The 24,932-nt window shown below is 38.8% G+C and overlaps 1 protein-coding gene and 1 pseudogene across 2 annotated transcripts in view; one reads left to right on the forward strand and one right to left on the reverse strand.

Moving 5' to 3' along the window:
* Window positions 1–24,932, reverse strand: part of DLG2 (discs large MAGUK scaffold protein 2) — a 1,818,644-nt gene that overhangs the window by 1,723,632 nt on the left and 70,080 nt on the right. The gene's annotated exons all lie outside the window — the stretch shown is intronic.
* LOC110213357 (putative monooxygenase p33MONOX pseudogene) lies at window positions 6,445–7,137 on the forward strand (annotated as a pseudogene).

Here is a 24,932-nt window from a genome sequence, read left to right on the forward strand (position 1 = left end):
TAGAGTGCTGGGCCTGGAGTCAGGAAGATCTGAGTTCAAATCTGGCCATAGACACTTACTAGCTGTGTGACCCTGGGCAAGTCATTTAACCCTGTTTGCCTCAGTTTCCTCATCTGTAAAATGAGCTGTAAAAGGAAATGACAAACCACTCTAGTATCTTTGCCAAGAAAACCTCAAAAGTGGTCACCAAGATTTGGGCCTGATAGAAAAATCACCCAACAAGTACACATTTATTAACTTGTTGAGTGTGCTCCCACCTTCTATTGTGAGCTCTTTGAGGGGAGTGACTTTTTGCCTCTTTTTCCATCTATCCCCAGTGATTAGCACAGGGCCTGACACATCATAGCTGCTTAATAAATGTTTACAGACTAACTGGCTCTTGACAGGTTGGTAAGCAATTGCCCTCATCCCTGAGTTAAGTATGGAGCCCTCAGGCTTTGAATTTTCTCTCTCAGTTACTTACAATTTCATTTTCCTTTGGTAACTCAAAGAGGGCTTTAGTATCTTTGCCTTGCCTAGGGGTCAGCATTATGAATATCAATTATTTCTCTAGTGAAGTACTGCAATACTGGTGAACAATGATTTCCAATTAAAACCATTTCAGAAGATCATTTGTATTTATTCCAATTACATTTCTGGTTCTGTTTTATATATTTCAATTTTCCATCAATGTTAATCGTAGATTAGGATTTATATATTAAGGAGAGAGAAAGGGCATTTGTGCAGGACTGACAGCTTTGAGACAGCTTCCAAGGCACCAACAATTTGAGTTAGTGTGTGTGTGCTGCTGGGGGAAGTTGGGGAGGTAATGAACTAGAGGATAAGCCATACTAACTAGACTAGTCCTGGAGGAAATGAACTAGATTGAGAGTCTTTGGGACAAAGAACATATAGAATTTGAGACGGGGAAAAGCTGAAATTGATGGCTTAGGCACAGGGTTATCAGTAGGAAGAGTTAAGAGGATGCTAGAGGAATACCATCCAGCCTACTGAATCTGTATTCCCAGAGTTTTGTGGCTTACCAGACATCCTTACATTCAAGGGTCATCTCTGCTAACTGTGCTTTTATTAACCCTCTGAACCTATGACAGTGGGCAGGGCTACAAACATAATACTTCAAGTAATCAAATCACAGTGATAGAATCTCAGAGTGGACTAGACCTCAGAAGTCATCTAGGACAATCCATACCAGAACAGAAATCCACCCTACAACATTCCCAACAAGTTATCTTTTAATATCTGCAGGAAGATGACTGGGAACCTACCATCTTCTAGCATTTAACACAGTGCCTAACATATAGTACACACGTAATAAAATGCTTGTTGCTTGTTGACTTCTGCCAAGTCATTCCTTCTACTTTTCAACAGCTCTAATTACCCAGAAGTTTATACTTACAAGGATTAGAAATCTGCCTCTAGGCAACTTGCAACCATCTTTCCTAGTGAAGTCCTCAGAGGCCCAGCAGAACAAATCTATTTCATTTTCCACATGACAGCCTTCCAATTATTGAAAACTACCATGTCCCTTTTAAGTCTTATCTTTGCTACTTTCACATCTCAAGTTCCTTCAACTAGTTCTTGGAAAACATACTTTTCAGCTCCAATAATTTTTCCTGGTCATCTTCCTCTAAATATTCTCCAACTTGTCACCATCCTTCCTAAAAGACGGTACTTAGAACTGAAGCCAATATTTTAGCTGTGATTTGACTTGAGAAGGGTAAAGCAGTTCTTTCATATTCCTCATTCTAGACACTGGGCTCTTATTAATTCACTTTAAGATCACATTAACTATGTTGGCTAATTTATAATACTGCTGACTCATATCAAGCTTGTGAAATATCAAAACATCAAGAATATTTTTCACTTAAAATCCTGGCTACCTATGTCTCTCCCTTTTTGTACTCATGAAGTTCATGTTTTTAAACCAAGTTGGGCCTTTACATTTATCTCAGTTACATTTTATCTTATTCAAATGATCATATCGTGCTAGCCTGTTGAAAATATTTTTGTTAATTCTGTTGTTCTGAAATGTTAGTTATCCCATCCAGCTTCGCATTTATTGATATTTAATCAAAGAGAGGCAACATGGGATGGTGAATAAAAGCATATTTAATAAAACAAAAGGCAATATGGTGTAACTTCAAGGTCTGGAAGAGCTGAATTAAAATCCTGCTTCTGGCATCTATTGGCTGTGTGACCCTGGACAAATTATTTAACATCTTAGTACTCTCTTAGTACTCAGTTTATAAGCTGCAGAGAAGGTGGCAATCTCCTTTGGAAGAGGCAGGGGTTTTTTTGTCTCTATGAGTTCCCTCTACTCATGAGAACAAAGGTCCAGTCACTATCCCTATCTAAAAATAAAAATAAAAAAATCCAAGTTCATTTGATAGTGGGGGCACATCATTTCACAAGATCATACTTTGAGAAGAGATAAGAATAGGAATAGAAATTAAGATGAAAGGTTAAACTTATAAATTATTTACTGTTGCCATCTTCTCTGCTCTGGAGAAAATTCATAAGGCAAGTGTCAGAAGGAAGAATAATCTTTTCTTCCTCTTTTCCTTCATTGTCTCCTCAGGAATGAAATTTATGCCAGGCTCCAACATTTGCCTTTTCTAGTCTTGGAGAAGAGCAAGGCCTTGTGATACTGTATAGGAACATGCCCTGACTAACATGCACACACTAGAAAGGTTGAATGGAGTGGTTATTCCAATTCTGTGTTCCAGCCCAATGGAACAATGGTCCAATTGGACCATGATAAGGATGAGACTGTGGCAGGAAAATATTTGGACATTTTTCTGGTGTTCTGTGGGGGAATATGAGCATATTATCATAAGTTCTTGAATGGAGACAATTCAATGGCTATTCCAACTGTTTACAGGAGATGGAATTCTCATTTTCTCTTCTCTATCTAATTTCCATTTTTGTTTCATGAGAGAAAGATAAATGGAATTTCCTGGGCTTATGTGATTCTATTTGTTTCCACTCCATAAGTTGAAATTGACTTGGTGCCTTGTGATTTGGCAGTCACAAAAGCTAATTTGACCTTAGACTGCGTTGATAGAAATATAGTGACCAGAAATTCAGGAAGTGATAGTTCCACTGGATGCTACTCAAATTAGATCACATCTATGCTTCATTGGCACAGCTTTTGAGAGCCAAGTGTCACCTCCAGTGACATGATGAAGCATTAGAGTAGGCTTTTAGCAGACATTCAGTTTGTCCCAGATCCTTGCAATGGACCCTTTCACAATACCCTAGGGACTCCTAGACCTTGACATTTTTGCTACCACTGAACCCTCCTAAGTATATTATTCCCCTTATCATAATATGAGCTCTTTGAAGGCAGGGGCTTTCTTGCTTTTGTAATTTGTTTCCTTGGTGCTTATCATAGTACTTGGTATACGGTATGTGCTTGATAAATGCTTTTTAATTTACCAATTCATTCAACAACTTAGTATAACATTTAAGAGATTATTCTCTAATCAATGTCAAGGTAGTATAGCTCCAGAGAACAGGCTAAATCTCTTTCCATAAAGGTAGCCAGGAAAGCATGCTTTTCACTCAGCAGGGGACTTCTCACTTCTGCTCTTAGCATGCAAACTGTTGAGATTTCCTCCAAGACCACCAGCAAATATCTTCTTTTGTTAGCATCCAATACTACTCAAGGTCCTCTATGACATTTCACAAACCCAACCAAGCGTCTGTAATGTGATGCTATGTAAAATAACTCTGACAATTCTACTGATATGATGCCTCCCTTCTCTGAACTCCGAGAGACAATATCTCCTCTTTATTACCTTGTTCTGCCTTTCTTCCTCTTGTGTTATCTTGATAACTATGAAGCATCAAGTCTCTTTTTTCCTTTGTGATGTTATCTTGTTCCTATAATGAGATTAGAGTTCCTCACTGTGTCTAACATAATTTATTAGGCGAACGACACAAGCGTAAGTACTTGTTAAAATCATAGAACTTTTGCTTTGAGTTGGGTGACATCTTAGAAGTCATCTAGCATAACATCTACCTGGAGCATAAATCCCTTCCAGATATCCCGCAAACTACAGACTCACTGTCCCCTTGAATACAACCAATGAGAGAATTCACTACACAGTGGGGAAGCACATTTTACTTTGGACAGCTCCACTGAGCTGAGAAGATTTTTACTTATATTGAGGAAGACAGTTTGAACTGTCTTCCCAATGGAATCCAAAATCAGCCTCCCTGCAACTTCTACTCATTCATCTTTATTCTGCTCCCCAGGGTCAAGCAGAAAAAGGTTAATCTTTCTTCCCTGTCCCAAACTTTAAATATTTGAAATTGGTGATCACATACCCCTTTAAGTCTCTTCTCCGGGCTAATCATCCTTCATTCCTGCATACAATTCTCACAGGATATGGTTTCAAAGTTGTTTCTCCACATATTTTTGAAAAATCAAGCAAATATAAGGCTTGGGGGGAAGTAGAATTTTTAAAATTTCTTCTTTGACTAGATCTGTGATTTCATTAGTGTAAGGCATTTCTGGGGAATCGTATCCCCTATCAATTCACAACAGCAACTGTTCTGCAACTTGGAGTCTTGGGGATTTGCCCTGAGAGGGACACTGAAAGGATAAGGGATTTGCCCAAGGTCAGACATTCATTATGTATGAGAGGTAGGGCTTAAACACAGTTGTTCTTGACTGGGACCAGCTTCTTATCCACTATGCCACCCTGTCTCTGTAATTATAGATGTATTTGGATTAGTGATTTCTGATATGTATAGTAATTTTTAAATACAAATACACACAAATATATTACATATCATGTAACATATATTAATATTATATAATAGAGATAATGGAATGTACTGTGTCTTCCCCCTACTTCTTATAATTGGTAGTTTCCTTTAAGATTTAGTTCAAGGGCCACCTTCTGCAAGAAGACTCTCCTAATCATCTTAGCTGTTAGTATCTTATCTACTCTCCCAAATTCCTTGCATCTACTGTATATATGTATTTTTACTTATCCATTATATGTACATGTTGTCTTCCCCAAATAGACTATAAGCTCATCAGGAGCTAACGCTTCACTTTTGTCTTTGTATATTCAGTGCTCAGTATTGCTTTAATAGCATATATAATAAATAATATAATATATATGTATTATATTACATATATTAAAACATATTGTTTATGTTTAAAAATAACTATATTCAGCCATACTATATATGTATCTATGTATATGTAGAGAGAGACAGACAGAAAGACAGAAACAGACAGAGAGGACACAAAAAGACTTGTATGTTTTGAGTTATTCCCATTACCTTGATCAGAAAGTCACAGTCTATATTTTCCATCACAGTTTGAGTAGTTAAATCTCATCCTATGATTCATCTAGTGGTGAGCAGGACGGAATCCATAGAAAAGAGCTGAGGATCAGTATCAAGAAAAACTGTACACAAAACCACGCCTTCTCATTTTTTATGTAGTCTGTGGACAACTGGACACTACCTGATTCTCTGCAGCATGATCTTTCTTCATCTGGTTGTAAGTGCGAACTTGGCGCATTAATAATTGTTGACTAAGAAATATAAAACTGCTGAAAAGAGCATTTCTAAAAGCTGGGCTAGAAGTGTCTCAGAGAGAAAAAGGAAACTTATAGGAGCGGTAACATTTTCTGTTTCTTGCTCTCATGGTCTTCGGGATTTCCACAGGGTGCTGGCTGGTCATGTGGTCTGGTCTGGATTCAATCAGCCTTCTAAACAGCTAGTCCTTTTTAACCTACATCCTATTATTCTAGTTTAAAGCTGACCTTTAATTCTTCAGATATGACTGTTTATGTAGATGTAAGAGTGCACAATTCCCTTTTAAAAGCTTTCATGGAGAAACAGGCTATTATTTCTTTTAATGGACTGTCCAACTCATCTCTTTTAATGGTCCCTGGTTTCATTGCCTGCCAATCAGACCTTTTCACTGGTTGCTCTCTCCACCTAAGATGCCCTATTTGGTCAAATCCACCAATTTTCCCTTAAAGGATCTTCACAAATGTTGCCTTCTCCATGAAGTCTTCTTCTCTAATTAAATAACTATTAAGGTGGACTCTTCTATCTCATGATCAGCTGTTATTACATACCTCATATTGCACACATCAATATCTCATACCCCAGACTTCACTGTACTTCTCCTAGCTGAGGTCCGTTTGGGTCTTGACGCTGCTTGTGTCATGGCCTCGGTTCACCCCGTGCTTCAGCACTTAGGGAGTGGTGAGGGCCTGGAACCTCATTAGTCTCAGCTTGCTGTCCAGGGTGGAGCCTCGGGCTGTGGATGGTCTCTTCCTACCCCCTTCCCTTCGACCCACCCCCCTCCTTACAGAAACCCAACTGTCTGTAGAGCCTCTGCATGAGAGCTGATTGGCACTCTTTGCTAGTTCATCACTAGCTGCAAATGTTTCTTTTTGACATCTTTGTCCTATCTGCGTAACTTTCATCTTGGGAATCAGAGTTCTGGATATCTATCTAGAGAAACACCTGGATCACAGTCTTTCATGGCATCATCCAGAGAGCCAGATGTGCCTGAACAGACACAAGAGAGCATCCAGCGCTTTGACAGTAGGCAGGGTTGATAGACGCAGGATACACTCCCCATAAAGGCCTCACCACAGAAGAAACCAAGTACCACCATGTGGCAGAGGCAGTTCATAAACTGAAGTTACAAAATGGAGAAATGACAAAAAAAGAGAGACTGACTGCTTCATCACAGTCTTCTCCAAGTATTACACCCCATTCTTCTCCCAAGCAAAAGCCTAGAGGCGGTTTACTCATGGATCTTCTACTTCCTTACCTGGCCTAGATATCAGCAGCATGGACTCTGGAAATGGAAATAGAGACAAACCCTCATCTGAAAAATGAAGCCTTTTTGGACCAAGACCAAGAACCCTTCAGAAATCTGACTTGGGTTTCAGTGTCCAGTCCTACAGAGGTACTTAGAAGCCATAACCAATGGAGATCATTCAGGTTCAGGCTACTAGAATTGCAGAAGACCCAGCAGCGTTCAGGCCACCTAAGATGGATCTTCCCATGATGGAAGGAAAGAAACAACCTCCATGAACCCATAACATCAAACCAAGGGACATGAATGTGTTGACTCCCACAGGGTTCTAAAGCTCCCTTTCATATGAGCAAAGTTGCTTTCCCTGGTGAACTACTGTTATGGAGAGAGAATCTTACATCTTTTCTTTCTTCCCATCCACCTTGTGCTTGACATAGGAATGATGTCATCCATTTATAATTCTGCTGAAGATAATATTCCTGGGGAAGTAGTGATTGTTTCTTTAAATATTTGTAGCAAAGCTTGAATCTTTCTAATGCAGAAAGACCTATTCTGTAATGTCCCAAAGTTGGTCTGAATAAGTATACTCGATCATAGCCAGTTACTGATCTATAGAACTAGATTGCAGGGGGCAAGGGAAATAATTAAAATCTAGCAGACTTTGTTCTGCATATTTTATCCAATATTAAAAAAAATCTCATACCCCTTATATTGCATACTCATAACTCACATATCAATGTTACTTTTCTTATTTCTCTCAGTCATCATTTCCTTCCTCCAATGTGTATGAAATACACACCGGCTATGAACAGAACAGACCAAAGAAGAGCCAGCCACCATCCAGAAATCTGAGGCAGCAATATGCTAGATTACATAGCACTAAAATATATTGTAATAGATAATAACATCCACTATATCTGTTTATGGAGTACAGCTAGGTGGCACAGTGGATAGAATGACAGGCCTGGTGTCAGGAAGACTCATTTTCTTGAGTTCAAATCTGGCTCCAGACACTTACTAGTTGTATGACCTTGGGCAAGTCACCAAACCCTATTTGCCCCAGTTTCCTCATCTGTAAAAATAACCTGAAGAAGGAAATGACAAACCACTCCAGTATCTTTGCCAAGAAAACCCTAAATGGGGTCATGAAGAGTCAAACATGACTGAAAATGACTAAATAACAACAATATATGTTGATAATGCCATCACCCACATTTACATCCTTGGCATTTTCCTCAGCTCCTCACTCATCCTTTTTTTTATTTGTCCCCTTCTTGCTCACATTTTCCCCTTCTCTCCACTTACTTTTCAGGCACCCATCACCTCTTACTGAGACTATTAAAACAGCCTTCATTCAACTGCAAAACTAATCTCCCTAAAATATACCTCTGACCATGTCACTCACCTACTCAGTAAACTCCAGTTTCTCCCCATTCCTTGTCAGAACAAATACACACACCTCTGTCTGACATTCGAAGTCCTTTACAACCTGGTCCCAACCTATATTTCCAGTCTCATTAAACACTACTCCCTTACTCAGACAGTTCAGCCAAGCTGGCCTTACACTTCTTCATACATGACAATACATCATTCATGCTGTGACTTTGTCTTTGTACAAGCATATTCCATTCCTGGAAAGTACTTCCTCCTCCTCCTACCTCTTAGAATTTGTGGTTTCCTATAAGAATCAGTTCAAGTTCCACACTCTACATGATGACTTTCCTGATAACCCTAGCTGCTAGTGCCCTCCATATTACATCAAACACCATGTATCTACTTTATGTGTATTTTTCACTCATCTATATATGTACATGTTGCCCAACTTGCTCCCCCATCTCCAACTAGAATGTAAGTTTCTCCAGAGCTCACACTTTTCCTTTTGCCTTTGTATCTCCAGTGCCAAGGAACTCCTTTAAATGTGAGGTTTTGGACACTTGATAGTCATGGAAATGCTTGTTGATTGATTGATCCAAATGATGATGATGCTGATGATAAAGTTCAACATTTCAGGATTTTGAGCCATGTGAGTTCTTCTTCCACCAGTAGAGATGGAAAACTAAATGCATCTTCCCATCTCATGTCAATGTTAACTCTGCTAGGATTCATGATTTTGTCATCACAAGCAGTCTTAAATACAGTGCCTAGAACTGAATTCATTACTAAAGATGCTACTGGACCAGGGCTGAATAGAGCAGGACTGTGACCTCTCACATTTTAGATGTCATGACTGCCTTAATCCACCAAATATTGCTTAGCTTTTTTTGTCTGCCATTTGATACATATCAAGTTTGAAGTCCAAGGGAATCCTGAAATCTTTTTTTTTTTGGTATGAAGTGTTAATATTTTCCAGTCAAATCTACTCCATCTTGCACTTATGAAATTGGATTTTTGAACCCAACTATGGCAATTTAATAACACTTAACATTTGAAAAGTGCTTTAAGACTTGCAAGGCATTTAATACACATTATCACATTTGAAATAAGTTACTTGGAACTTCTCTTGATCAAATTTTATCTGATTAGATTTGGTCAATAAAAGCTCGATCCTCACGTAGTGTGTTATCTATGCCTCCAAGCTTTGTGCTTTTCTCAAATTTGACCATTATTCTATCTATGAATTAATTTACTTCATTAATAAAAATGATAAATAGCAAAGAGCCAATGACAGCTCCCAGGAGCACTTTACTAGCAACCTCTTGAGTTAAACCTGAACCATAAATTGTGTTACAATACTCTCAGGGTAGGTTTAGCCATCTAATTAGTTCCTAATCCACCTAACTGTACTACCATCTAGCCCACATCTCTCTCTCTCTCTCTCTCTCTCTCTCTCTCTCTCTCTCTCTCTCTCTCTCTCTCTCTCTCTCTTTTCTCTGTCTCATTCATTCATAAGGACTACATGGACCTTTGGTCAAATGCACTGCTTAAATCTTTAGAATGGTAAGAAGTATATGTGTTTTTATTGGATGACAATGGTTATTGTTATTGCTGTTGTTGTAATCATTGTTTGGAGGCAGCTAAGTTTGGAGGAAAACTAAGGCAGCTAAGCTTAGAGGCATAGAGTGTGGAACTTAGAATGGGAAGACATGAGTTCTAATTCTGTCTCAATCACTTTAGCTGTGTGAACCTAGACGATATACCGAACTCTCCATGCTTAAGCACCTGCCCACTGTAACAACATCTACATCATAGAGTTGTGTAGACCAAATAAGATAACATATATAAAACACTTTACAAATCTTAAAGCACTATATAAATGTTAGTTGTTGTTGTTGTTGTCGTTGTTATTAATATTATTATTATTTTCCACTTTATGGATGAAGAAATTAGGGCTTGGAGATTTTAAATGATTTTTTCTTGGTTATTGCATAAGCAGGGCTGCTAGGTGGCATGGTAGATTGAGCGCTGGACCTGTAGTCAGGAAGATTCATTTTCTTGAGTTCAAATCTGTTCAGCCCAATGCCTTTTTCCTCAGCCAGTATCAAATCCTTGATTCCTGAACTTGTATACTTATCTCCATTTAGACATTCTAGAATGGGCTATGCTTTTGATTTTAAAGGGCCCATTCGGGTCTGGATCGGGAACTCCGGTTTCTACTTCAGATATTGTGACCTCCTGTCCCTTTCAATTTCAGTCCCGAAGGCAGGATCCCTAGATGCTAGTCTCTCTTTCACTGCACTAGGTTGTTTCTCTTTTTATCCTTATTCCTCCCATACAATCTGAATTTCCCAGCTGCAAACTTTGGTCGAGGGCTTTAGTCTGCCTGATAGAGCCATAATGGGAAGCCTCCTCCTCAGTCCTACCAAGGGGAAGGAGGTCGGGGTGAGGGGTTGGACAGAATAGCAAGGGCTTTATTAGAGGCTGTTTTTACGTTGCAAGTGTTAAATATTCACTTAATTGACATTGATAGAAGAAAGTATGCAAAAATACACTTGGATATTTGAGTACAATTGGATTTTGTACCTTCACAGAAGACCGTGTGATAAAATGGATGGAGAGCTGGTCTCATAATCTAGAAGAATTAGGTTCAAGTCCAGCTTATCTGTGTGACGTCGGACATATCACTTAACCACTCAGTGCCTTAGATGACTCTCTAGGTCTAAGACTATATGATTCAGCATAGTTGTAGGTCTGCAACGGTATAAGGAGTTCTTTCACTAGGAAACCCCTTACAAAGATAAAATCACAGTTTTTAAACAAAACCAAACAAACCAAGCAAAAATATGCCTCATGTCTTAGTGCTCACTCAGAAATGATTCCTTGCATCCTTCAAAGTACAGTTCAGGGGCCGCAACCACCAGAAGCCATCTCCTGATCTCCAGAGTTCCTAGTGTTTCTCTCATTTCCATTCTAATAATTTTGTGTTGTCTTAGTACATATTTTGTCCATATTTATCTATATATAGACTGTTCCCTGCCTCCCTGAATGAAGTAGAATATAAATTCCTTGAGGGCAGAGAATGTTTCTTTTGTCTCAGTCCCCCTCTCCCCAAAGCTCTCAGCACAGTACCAGAAGCTCAATACATGCTTCTCTAATTGAATTGAATTGGAAAACAAAAATGTGTACTTGTTGTAAGCACTTAATAGACTCTTGTGGATTAATTTTTCTTTAGAGAATCACTATCAATACAATTTAGATGTTTAAAAATCTATCTTGTATTTCAAAAAAAAAATGCCAGTAGTGAATTGCCATAACGAAGGACAAGAATAAGGATGTGGCTTGTTGCCACTTCACATCAGCAAGAATGATGTCTAGTTCATGATTTTTTAATTTAGAAGCTTTAGAAGGAGACAATCTGCTTTAGGGGAAAGAAGTTAGAGGTAGAAGAAAGGTGGAATCATGTAACAGAGAATAACGGGGAAGTTAGAAGGCCTAGGTTCTGATCTGGCTCTGCCCACGCAGCTGTGTGACAAATCACTTGTCCTCTTAGACCTCAATTGTCTCATCTGTAAGATGAGGGGGCTGGACTATGACCTCTGGGGCACCTGCCCACTGTAAATTGGACTTTCAAGACTGAACTAACTTGTTCGTTTGACTTTGGACGTGGGCAATTACTTCTCTTTCCTGGGTTTTGGTTTCCTTCTGTGAAAAATGAAAAGTTATATTAAATGATCTTTAAGGTTCCTTCAAGTTTTATAGTCTCAGCCTAGGGGCCATGAGAAGTCTAACTGAAATAGCTTGTAGTGTTAAGTACAGAGTCATTAGCGATAGGGGACAGCTAGGTGGTGCCATAATGCACAGAGTACTGGGCCTGGAGTCAGGAAGACTCACCTTCCTGAGTTCAAATCTGGCCTCCCACTGCAGTTATCTTTGTCAAGAAAACCCCAAATGAGGTCACAAAGAGTTGGACCACAACTGAAAATGACTGAACAAGAACAACAACATTAGTAATAGACGAGTCCACAATTAGTGAGTGGGGAAACAAGATGGCTAGGAACACTTTAGGAGGCTGATCAAAAAGTCTTAAGTAGATAACACAAAAGGAACTGATGAGATATTCCACACATTTTGGGCTCCTGAATTAGAAAACTGATAGTATAGTTTTCCTGATTTTTACTTTTTATAGCAAATTTAAATATGCATTAGGCAGAACCTTAGGTAAGAAAAATAAAATCTGAATGACTTCACATTAATAATACCATCATATATTTATATGGGATTAAAGCACCTTACCCTGCAAGTAGAAAGTAAGCTTATTGAGAGGAGAAGCTGTTTTGTTATGTCTGTTTCCTTAGAACTCAACATAATACCTGACACATAGTAGGTAGGTGCTTGTTAAATCCCTGTCAAACTTCATTAAATTGAATAATCATTATTTGAGCCTCATAAAAACCCTGTAAGGAAGATAAGTATTCTTATCTCCATTTTACACATGGGAAAATTGAAGCTCAAAATGTCTATGGGATTTGTGACATCCTAGATATTTCAATTACTAATACACAGGACCAAGACTGGAACTCTTGTTTTCAATATCCACAAATATAATATTCTTTCCTTTATGAGAGAGGCAGTTTGGTATAGTCAAAAGAGTATTGGAATTGGAATAAACAGAGATCCAGTTTTAAATCTAACATTTGATACTTACCCAGCTGTGTGACAATAGGCAAATCCCATAAGATCTCTGTAATATGGGGATGTTAATGACTGTGGCACCAACTTCCCCAGGTTGTTGCAGGATCAAATGTTATAGTGTATATAAAGTGTTTTGACAGTCTGAAAGAGTTATATAAGCCAGCAGTGATGGTGGTAGTAGTGGTGGTGATGTTATGGCAGCCTTTTTAAATTTAGTAATCTTAAACAAATGACTGAGTACCACCTGTCATTATGTATTTGTCACTTTGGGCTTTAATGGGGCAAGGGAAAGTGTCTCAGGAGAAAGAAAAAGAAAAGGAAAAGGGAACCCATTGAGGAAGAAAGGATATGGATGCCTTGTGGAGAGATGAATGAGATAGCTAAAGAATTTGAAGGCACAAATCTCCTTCCCAGAAATTTGGAGACACAATGTTTTGCTTCCCAGAAAGGAGGACTTCAACAACAACTAGGAGAAGCTGTGTGGGAGAGCCTAAGATGAATAAGACATGTTCTCTGCCCTCAAGACACTTAGAAGTCTGGTAAGGGAAATGAGACAGAAACAAATAACCAAAACAATAAGATTTATTGTGAAAGTTATGAAAGGTACACTAAAATATGAAGTAGTCAGACCTAATGAGAATCACTGTGAGCTCTTCCTTTGCCCTCTTGTTCCCAGCTCAAGTAAAGATAGGGGCCATGTTGTCAGTCTAAGGTCACTATTTTGATCTCAAGTCTTTCAGCATCAAGCACCAGCATGCAGAGGTTGCATGCTTATCAGCTGCTGCATGGTCTTGCCTAGAGGACAGTGAGTGGCACGGAGTTTCTGAAGGGACATCAGAAGAAATTGGGAGGTGAGACTATGGCTGAATATGAAGACAAGCAAGGACTCATGGGCCCACTGAGAGAAGTTGTTTTAGCTCTTATCTACGTCAGTGGACACCCTGTCACCTGCCTAGAACTATCAAGTGTTGAACCTAGACCTCACCTATTTAAAAATAACACATACATATTTACTATGTAAATTTGGATAAGCCATTTAAATTCTCTGTGCCTCAGTTTATTCCTTTGTAAAATGATCCTGTTGTCTACCTTGTTCATGAGCTTGAATTGATCAAACCATATTTTTTGATCCCCACCAGCTTGGGAATCTCAATGCTAAAGCCATTTCCCCTCCTCTGCCTCCCCTGACCTCTGTCCAGGGAGGGATCAATCAATATTATAGGTTCACTCAAATGAAGTCCTTGATGGTTTCCTCTCTGCTCAAAGCAAGACTTGGGCTTCTCTTTCTAAGACACAGACTAATTTGACCAAAAATACCTAGAAAATACAGGATGGGAAGCTCAGGGTTCATTCTGCACATGGATTGCTACAGAATGGAACTGGTATTTTTTAATGGACTGAAGAGAATTGGACCAATCATGGAGAAAAATTAGGTTTTATTTTCACAGGTAGACAGAAAACGAGCTTTGTAAAGGCCAACATTATTAAGAATGGAAAGAGAGAAAAAGAATGGAAATAATATTCTTTGTTGATCCAAGGAGCTCAAAATTCTGAATAGACAAAAATGCTCTCTTACTGCTCTTTTCAAGACAGGTAAAGGAACAGAGAAGGTGAGGGATTGACTAATGGTTTGCCCAGTAAACCAGGCATTGTACCTTTTCTTTTTCTTTTCTTTTTTTTTTTAACTCATGTGAATCGTACTGGTGGTCCCCTATGTTTGGGGTATATTCTTCTGCCTCGGAGAATTCCTAATTTCCTTCAGAGCACATTTCTTGAATGATCCCCTACACTAAGCCTCTCTGGAGCTCCCCATTTGTGAATGTTTTCACCCCCTCTTGCAACTGCTTTTTGTTACTTTGCCTGTATTTTGCATTTAGTTAGCTGTTTATTTCTTGTACCCCTTCTCTTTGGAAGAATATAAGCTCCTTGAGAGGAGGTACTGATTTTTTGTCTTGGTATCCCAAGAATCTTAGCACAGGGCCCCAAGCTCTCTATCTGTGTTATTTCTGTACAGCAGACCTGTGATTTCATAAATGGAGGGAACTCCCAGTGTGTAAACTCCTTTCACCAATGCATATCAATAAACTCTTCTATGGTCTCAGAGACTGCACCAGTGCATTCCCTCTGAATTTATCATCACTGAGTCCTGGATATATCTAGCTTGTAAATAGTTGTTTGCATGTTGTCATGCTATTAATAATAATGATAACTGACATTTATATAGTGCTTACTACATACGAGGCACCACGGTAAGTGCTTTATAATTGTTATCTCATTTGGTCCTCTTAACAACCCTAGGAGGTAAGTGTTATTATTATTATTATTCTCATTTTATAGATGAGGAAAGTAAGGTAAACAGGAGTTACAGTCACTTGCCCAGAGTTATAGGGCCAGTAAATATCTGAGGCTGAACTGAATTCAGGATTTCCTAATGCCAGCCCTGCCTAGCTTCCCTGAATGGGAGCTCTTTAAGAACTTAGGATTTTTTGTTATGTTCAGTCCAGGCATTTTTCAGGCCTGTCCAACTCTTCATGACCCCATTTAAGTTTTTCTTGGCAAAGTGACTGGAATGTTTTGCCATTTCCTTCTCCAGTTAATTTTACAGATGTGGAAACTGAGTCAAACAAGGTTAAGTAACTTGTCCAGGGTCACACAGCTAGTAAGTGTCTGAGGCCACATTTGAACTCAGGAAGATGAATATTCCTGATTCCAGGCCCTGGACTCTATCCATTGAGAAGCCTAGCTACCCTCTTTAAGAATAGGCACTTTAGGGGCAGCTAGGTGGCACAGTAGATAGAGTACCGTCCCTGAAGTCAGGAGGACCTGAGTTCAAATCTGGCTTCAGACCAAACACTTGACACTTACTAGCTGTGAGACCCTAGGCCAGTCACTTAACTCCAATTGCCTAAAAATATATATAAAAAAAAGAATAGGGACTTTAAAAAAAATCTTTCTTTGTATTCTCAGGATTGGTCCATAGTAGGTGCTTAGATAAATGCTTGTTGACTTGATTTGACCTGGTGTGCTGAGAAGTTAAATGATGTGCTAGTGTTCACATAATTAGTATGTGTCAGGGTTTGAGACTGAACTCAGCCCTTTCTGACTCCATTGCCAGCTCTCTCTATCCCCTGACTCTCCATTTCTTGTAGTTCTTACCTTGTGAATAGTAAGTGCTCAATATGTATTTGTTATTTTTTTTTAAAATCTCCACGTCTTTTCATGTGGCTAAAGATTCCATGCTTGATAACAAAGTAAGAGTAAATAGCTGCCCACTAGGGAATTAGAGTTTCTTGAAGCAGGAAGTGTTAATTACAGTTGGAGCAGTGGTAATGGCTTAACTACACATGGCAGATTTTAAGACAGATTCCTTAATTTACATGACACTTTATAAAGAAAACAAATGGATAGACTCTAAACTTGAAAAATAAGTAATTATAAATGTTAATCATTTTGGTCTCAGCTCCCATTTTGGATGTTTGGAACCTCAACATCTACCAGGGTTATACAGAGGAAGAAAAATGATAACTGTGTTTTCAATTATGCTCCCCTCCGATAATCAATTATTTTCTCTGCTATTAGTTCCTCTGGGGCACTTAACAGGAAAAATGTGACAGCCTTGTGCACTTGGCATCTACCTCTAGGACAGGATCTCAGAGAAGAGTCACAGAGCCAAGTCTCATTCTCAGTAAAGATTTGATTTGGCAAAAATAGAACAAAATTGTATTCCTAATTCTTTTTTCCTTGCCTCAGAGTTAACCTAGGCTGTGTATATTGTTTTGCACTTCTTGAAATTCTGCTACTGATTTCAGTGGGTGGAAAACACTACCAAGGCAGAGATGCCACCAACCACCTGAAGGAGACAGTGACTATGAAACAGATTGAGATCACCATGCATGATGGGACCCCTTTTGCTCACAAACAAAATGGCACTGTTCATCTTGTGGCATCAATTCTAGTTAAACTGAGGCTCCTGTGGATCCAACCAAAAGAGACAGGAGAAGCTCCAATTCAAATCAATAAATAGACAAACAAGAAAATAACAAGATCGTACATTATATGCTCTAAGGAAGGAATCTTAGAGGCCAATCTATTCTTGAATAGGCTTCCCCTGACAAGTGGTCATCCAGTCTTTGTTCGAGGATAAACAAGCCTAAGTTAATAAGTATTAATTGACAAAGGTAGGATTCAACTTATGTCTTTTGACTCCAATCTAAAACACTTTCAACTATTTCAACTAGCAAATTTTTCAACAATATTAGTTCTTAAGCAAATTGTGTTGGATTTAGAACTGGAACCCCTGGATTCTGGTCACTTACCACCCATGTGACCTCAGATAAACCACTTCATTTCTCTTGGGCTCAAACAGTTTACCTATAAAATGACAGAATTAGACTGAACAATCTCTAAGGACCATTCCAGCTCCAATGTACTAAGGTTCAGGAATTCAGTGAAAATATGATTCATGTTTTCTGATAATTGAAACCCAATGACATTTGCTTCTTTGTTCCCTAGTTTTATGGTGTGTCCTTCCCATACTAAAGAAAGAAGGATTAGAGTCTGAGAGCTGCCATGATTCTCCTATATAGAGGCAGTGTGGTGTAATTGAGAAGTGTCAAATTCAGGAGTCAACAGACTTGACTCATGGCCTGTATAACCTTAAGCAAGTCAATTCATTCCTCTGGGCCTTGATTTCCTCATATGAAAAAATAAAGACATTGGACTAGGCAGCCCCTAAGATGCCTTCTAGTACTAAATTGATAATTCCTTTCTGGAGCAAAAAAGTGGGAGCTGTGGAGTTAAGTTAGGGTGCAACACAGTGAGGTAGAGAAAGTGGAAGGATAGGAGGTAAAATATAAAAAGCAGGTAGAAATAAGATTGCAATGTTGATCAATGAATCAGGATGCTGAGAAAAAAAAAAGGCCAAGCTGAGACCCTGTTCATAGAGGATGTACACCACAGTGGGCTGACAGGATCCCCTTTGGCTCTCAATACCAGACATGCTGTTTCTGCAGAGCTAATGTACCAATTACCTGATGCTTCTCTGCACTGCCCCGTGAGCTTCCCCTCTCTGCTCTCTAGCTCTCCCTGGTATGGGGTTCCATGCTCTGTGGGGCTCTCAGAAGTCATACTTGTGGCTGGGGCTGGGCTATCCAATAACCCTGGCAGATTTTTCCTGCATAATGCACTTTCCAATGATTGGGTCTACGTAGGAACTCACATTTTCATCACTGAATCTCCTTGGCTGCAAGCTGAAATTTCATTTGTAAATATAAACTTGTTTTTGTAGAAGACCCTTGGGTTTGATTGCACATTTGCCATAGGGTGAAGAACAGAAAACCTCAACTTTATGAGAGCTCTCCTTTGCTAATTCCACTCCCTGCCTCCACCTGCCCCACAAGTAATAGGCTGCTGGCTTATCATGGGCTGCTGGCTGAAGCAGCTGCTTACCCACTTTCTCAGCAGGAGGAAACATGCTTACCAGTGAATATCACCAGGAAAGCCCATCCAGAGGATGAGGGAATGATTAAATAAAAGACATCACCTTAAAACAATCAACTTTTATGAGTATTTGTGAACAAAAGCAACTTCTGTAATCTCAAATTACTAGTTACCAAATGTAATGTAATTCAAAAATGGTAATAATAATACATATTTACAAAGCCCTTTAAAAATGAATTTTTCCCTCATTGTGACCCTGTGAAATAGGTAGTATACAGAAAGGCTAGATGATTTACACAAGGTTGAATAGCTGGTGAGGCCCAGTACTGTGATATGAACTCAAGCCACTTCTCCCCAAACTTAATCAGATTATTAGTGGTTGGATACAGTAGCTATGGTGACACAGGAGTCCATCCAATGGACACTTACCCCTTTTCATCACTCATTACCCCAGGTATGAATTCATAGGTATATCTTTTAGGAAGGATCACATTTCCTTGTTTCTTAGTCCCCAGCCCCAGGTGCTCTGGGAAACCACAGGACTGTGACCATCCCACTCCTTCCACTATTCTTTGAAGACAACTTATTAGCTATATAACGAGTGCTAAGAACCCTATGGAAGCAGCTTTGTCTGCTGGATAGAGTTCTAAGCTTGGAGTCAGGACTCTAGAAGACCTAGGTTCAAATCCTGACTCTTATGCTTAACTAGTCTGGTGACTATGGGCAAGTCACCTAGATACTATATAGTTTAGCTATCTCTTATGGATTTATCTGTTAAGTAATAACAATAGCTAACATTAATTGATGAGCAAGCAGACCAGAAAAACCTGGAAAGACTTGTATGAACTGATGCTGAGTAAAGTGAGCAGAACCAGGAGAACGTTGTACATAGTAACAGCCATATTGTGCGATGACTAACTTTGATAGACTTAGCCCTTCTCCGTAATGCAAAGATCTAAGACATCTCCAAAAGTCTCATGATGGAAAATGCTATTCACATCCAGAGAAAGAACTATGGAGTCTGAATGCAGGCTATTTGCTCTTTGTTTTTCTTCCATCTTTCTTCTGGTTCCACCTATTGGTTCTAATTCTTCTTTACAACATGACTAATGTGAAAACATGTTTAACAGGAATTGTAGAGCCTACATCAGATTGCACGTCATCTTGGGAAGGGAGGAAAGGAAGGAGGGGGAGAAAATTTAAAACTCAAAAGCTAATGGAAGTGAATGTCGAAAATGAAAAACAAATTAATTAGAAAAAAACAGGACAAAATGAGAGTAACAAATGCTAGAGATAGCTTAAAATAAAAACAATAGCTAATATTTACATAGCACTTATTATGTGTGATATTTTACAATTATTATCTCATTTGATCCTCACAACCCTGGGGTAGTAGGTGCTATTATATCCTCATTTTACAAATGAGAAAACTGAGGCAAACAGATTAAGTGACTTGCCTAAGGTCACACATCTAGTAACTGTCTTGAGGCTGCATTTGAACTCAGATCTTACTGTCTCCAAGTCCTGTGCTCTATCCACTACACCACCTGGCTACCATCACAAATTGACTGAGATCAACATTGGTGGCAGCTGTCATATTGAAAATGCCCTACTTTGCTAAGTTTGAGTATGGAATATTACAGAGAAATACAGAAGCGGAAAAAAATAGGGTTCCAAATAAGACTAAGAAGCTCAAATCTGCTCCCTTCATCAACTACTGCATATTTGTTATTCTCCTTAGGTTTTTCCTGTAATAAGATGCTTCTTTTTTGCACAGATTGATGTTAAATAAATTCTAATTCCATAATCCCAAGATTGTCTAACCAGAGTTGTCCTTCCACAGCTTTCTGCCCTCACTGGGGCAGTCACCTAAGCAAGGACTCTCTTTCTGCCTTCCTCAGTGAGTTATCTTCTATCACCTTCAATCCATTAACCAAGGTCAATGTTGCCTTCTTAAAATCTCAGCAAGAAATGATCATTGATTATATGAGTCCCAAAAACTTCTGCTGTGGTTTGCAGGCCTTGGAGACTCCTTCTTCCCATTTTGGAAGTCCAAGTGCTCTGGCCTCAGCAGGAACTGTTATTTACCCTCTTGGCCCACCTTTTATTTACTGTACCCATGTAACATATTATATGGGCTGGATCTTGTGGACAGTTTATCCTTAATGGAAAAGTCTACTCTTCTACCTAAACTGTGTTAATAGATTTTGAAATGGTGGCAGGTATGTGTATAGATGAATAGAACTCACAGCTACCTCAAATTATGAATTGATTCCCCTAGGCTAGAAGAGAGTGACAGGACATTCTCCTGACTCTGGTAATTGTTGGCCTGGATATAGTCGGAGGCTGGCCTCTGGGTGTTTGTAATGAAGTATAGAGTGGAATTTTTGTGTATGGAGGATAGAGTCAGTGTTTGGGTTTTCTGACTCCCTAGAAGCAGAAAGAGTGATTACTGAACATAATTGTGTGCAAGCAGAGTCATTAGCTACTCAAACTTGTTCTGAAAATGGAGAGAATTCAAGTTACTGTGAGTAAATGCATCTAGGGTATGAATCCCAAGGCAATCTAAAAGTGTGATTTTGGCCTTCTGGTTCAGATTCCTGGAGGGTTTAGGTCATTCCTTCGGGCGAACTTCCATGGAGGAAACATGTGACTAACTGGAAATTTGCAGGCCCAAAGATGGTAGAGGCTCAGCTTTGGAAGAAGCAAGAGGGAGAGAAGATGGAAAATGGAGACCAAGGAGAAAATGAAAAGACAAGGCACTTAATTAGCACAGGAGATGAAGAGACCAGCTAGAAATATATTGAATGTAGGCAAAGATTTTTAGAAAGATCAAAATAGTGATTAGACATTGAAATATGTTATGGACATAGAGAAGGAAGGTGGTACCAATTTCTTTGAGTACCAATGGGGTGCTCCCTGACCTTTCTTCTAATAATAATAGGCAGAAGTGAAGAATATAGGTGAGGCTGGAAAGGTTGAGAATCCCAAGGGAAGGAAGGCACAACGTGCTTTAAACTGTCTACACATGTAACTCACACTCTTACTAAAAAAGTGTCAATAGGTTCTCTTGCTATTTATAGTTGTGGTATGAAAGTAAAAGATTCCAATGCTTGGTGTGTTCCCAGTGGAGTGTGGAGCAGTTATCCAGTGCATACATTAAAATGGAGAGATGGTATGAGGAGGAGTTGGGAAGTCAGTGTGCTTTTTTGAAGAGTGACTGACTTATGCTATGTGAATAGAATGAACACATTCCTCTGCTTCCTTTTAAATCCTGAGACTGTGTGTAGCTCTGGGTTCCAGTACCCTTATACAAAGTAATATAAGCAATTGGGGGACTGTGAGGATAAAACCCTGACAGATGTACTGAGTCTGGTCTGTTCAGAATCCCCTATAGTAACCGCACAAGAGAAAAGAATGCTCAGAAAGAAGCCGACAGACCCAGAGTCTGGATATGAATATAATTAGAAGCAAGTGAGAAATATGGGAGAGGAGAAAGAGGGGAAAGAGAGGGAAGGAGGGAGGAAGAGACAGAGAGAGAGATGCAGAGACAGAGACAGACAAGAGACAGAGACCCAGAGAGAAGTAGGGGGAGGGAGAAAATATTAATGCATGTATGCAAGTCCATGTTACATATAATCCTTGGGCCTCCTGGCCTCATGCTATCATTCAACAAACTTGTTCTAGTGGCTTGATCCACTGAAACTAACTTGCTCTTTCTTCTGAAACCTAGGCAGCAATCGCCCTAGCTGCTAACTAGCCAGTGAGCTAAACAGACAGGTCTGCCAATGGCCAGTAGACAGACACTAGATATCTTCCCTTAGTCTTGAGAAGAAAAAAAAAACTTTGCCATTTCTGGGTCTCCTAGGGGAAAATCTTTAAACTCCATGTTAACACACTGTATTAGAAAGGAGAAACTTAGCACAGTGGAAAGAGCACTAGATTTGGACTGAGAAGACTTGAGTGTGAATCCTAATTCTGCCACTTACTCCCTATGTGTGATCTTGGCTAAATTTCTGAACCTCTCTAGGCCTTAGCCTCCTCTAGTGTAAAATGTCAGAATTATTCATCTGTTTAAAAAAAAACACCTAGGGTCTTTTCCAGTTCTCAGTTGACAAACCTAGAATCTAGTTGCTGAAGAAGAAATTGGAATCATCTTTATAGCAAGGGACTTTTCCTATACAGAACTCATCATGGAAAATGAGTGGAAAGTTGAGAATGTAGTGGCACATATTATATACTTGGAGAGAACATATCTGGATATGTTCTGATTACCAAGGGATTGGTAGGATCCAGTGGCCTAAAATTTTGATAAGGTATTTGGGCCAGGGTAGTGGGAAGGAGAGGGAAGCTCTCCAGAATGATATTCTGAAGACCTAGTAGAAATGTTTCTAATGAAAAAAAGGGGGATCAGTCTGAAAGACCAATGGGTATGAAATGGGGTTTTATCAAAAAGCTCAGATTGTTGACTTGAAGTGAATCCAATAACATGAAATTGCCCAGGACTAAAATTAGCCTTCCATATTAAGTTTTAAAATAATAAATTTCAAAATGACAAAGTTGGTAGGCATGGATAAACCACAGTTCCTATGAGAAAGATATTAGGGTTTTTGTGTATAAGCTCATTTGTGAGTTAATATGACATGGTAGCCAAAGGGGGAAAACATTCTTTCTAGAGTTACAAAAATAAAGGCATAAAGTCTGGAAGAAGGAGCTAATACCTTGACTATACTCTCTCCTAATCAGGTCACATTTAAAATACTGAGTTCATTTCTGGGCACCATATTTTTTGAAAAAAAAATAATTGGCAAGATGAAGAAACTGATCAAGATGATGAGAGGACCATAGTATGTGACATAAGAAGAACTCTCTGAAGAAACTGGGAGTATTTATCCTGAATAAGAGTAGACATGATAGCTCCTTTCAAATGTAAAGGGCTATCTAGTGGAAGAAAAATTAGACTTGTTCTGCTAATAAATAAATAATAAGGCAAGTGAGAGCATCATATTTTTCAGATAACACAAAGCTAGTAGGGAGAGGTAGCACAGTGTATGGCAGCTAGGATTCAAAAATATCTTGACAGGCTAGAATGCTAGGCTGCATATAATAAGATGACATTTAATAGGAATAAATTTAAAGCCTTGTACTTGGCTTCAAAAAATCAACTTCACAAGAATAATTAGTTTGGGGTTTTTTTGGGGGAGAGCATAGCTAGAGAGAAGTTCATCTGTAAAAAGATATCAGGAGAGGGAGGGCTATCAGAGTAAGAACTAAGTTGAATCAACAGTGTTTTATGGAATGGCAGCAAAAATTCTAACAAAATAAAACCCGTAATAAGATTCTTCCCTTCCCCCCCTTCCTGTGAGATTAATAAAATTGAGTGTAAAAGAATCATTGAATTAATAAATAAAACTAGGAGTTGGTTTTATGAAAAGCAAATAAAATAGATAAACCATCGGTTAATTTGATTTTTAAAAAAGAGAGAAGAAAACCAAATCACTAGTATTAAAAATGAAAAGGGCAAATAGACCTCTAATGAAGATTAAATTAAAGCAATTATATGGAGTTATTTTGCCCAATTATAAGCCAATAAATTTAACAATTTAAGTGAAGTGGAAGGATATTTACAAAAATATAGACTATCCTAATATGATTTTAAGCTGCATTAAGAACAACATAGCATTCAAGACTAGAAAGGTCAGAGTCCCACAGTACAGTAGAACTAAATCTGGAGTACTCTGTTTTCTTGTAGGTTCTATGTTTTACTAAGGGAATTGATAAGCCAAGTATGTCCCAGGGAGAATGACCTTGGGATAATGATGCTTTCAGGAGGAGTATGTGACTAAGCAATTACAGATACATTTGCCTGGAAGACATAGAGAAAAGGAGAGGAGGTCTATAAAAAGATCTGGTCTAACAGAAAAGCAGTGTAGCATAAAGGAAGGAGTGTTAGCATCAGAGTCAAGAGATCGGGGTTTGAATCTCAGCTCAGTCTTTTGCTATGTTACCATAAGAAAGTGGGTCATTAACTACTCTGTGACTGTTTCTCCATATGTAAAAATGGGGACAAAAATGCTTTAGTTAAGTCCTTCACAACATTAAGCACTCTATGGGCCTAACGGTCCAACTCAAATACACACATACAGACAGATGTATACACATGCACACACACATGGCATACAATAAGAGCATTGATTTTGGGGCTGGAGAAGACTCTTGAGAGCCTCTTGGACAGCAAGGAGATCAAATCAATCAATACTTAAATAATTTAATTCAGACTATTCATTGGAAGGTCAAATAGTGAAGCTGAAGCTTAAATACTTTGGCCACATGATGAGAAGATGAAACTCATTGGAAAAGACCCTGATGTTAGAAAAGATTGAAGACAAAAGGAAAAAGAGATAGCAGAGGGTGAGATGGATAGACAATGCCATAGAAATGTTGAATGTGAACTTGACAGGCTTAGAGAGATAGTGGAGAACAGAAGTGGTTTGGCCCATGGGGGTCCCAAAGAGTTGGGCATGACAATGACTGAACTATAACGCCTTTAGATGCTGTGTGTGTGTATATACATATATATATATATATATATATATATATATATATATATATATATATA

The sequence above is a fragment of the Phascolarctos cinereus genome, unplaced genomic scaffold (assembly GCF_003287225.1).
Source record: "Phascolarctos cinereus isolate Bilbo 61053 unplaced genomic scaffold, phaCin_HiC Scaffold_726;HRSCAF=1367, whole genome shotgun sequence".
Taxonomy (NCBI): domain Eukaryota; kingdom Metazoa; phylum Chordata; class Mammalia; order Diprotodontia; family Phascolarctidae; genus Phascolarctos; species Phascolarctos cinereus.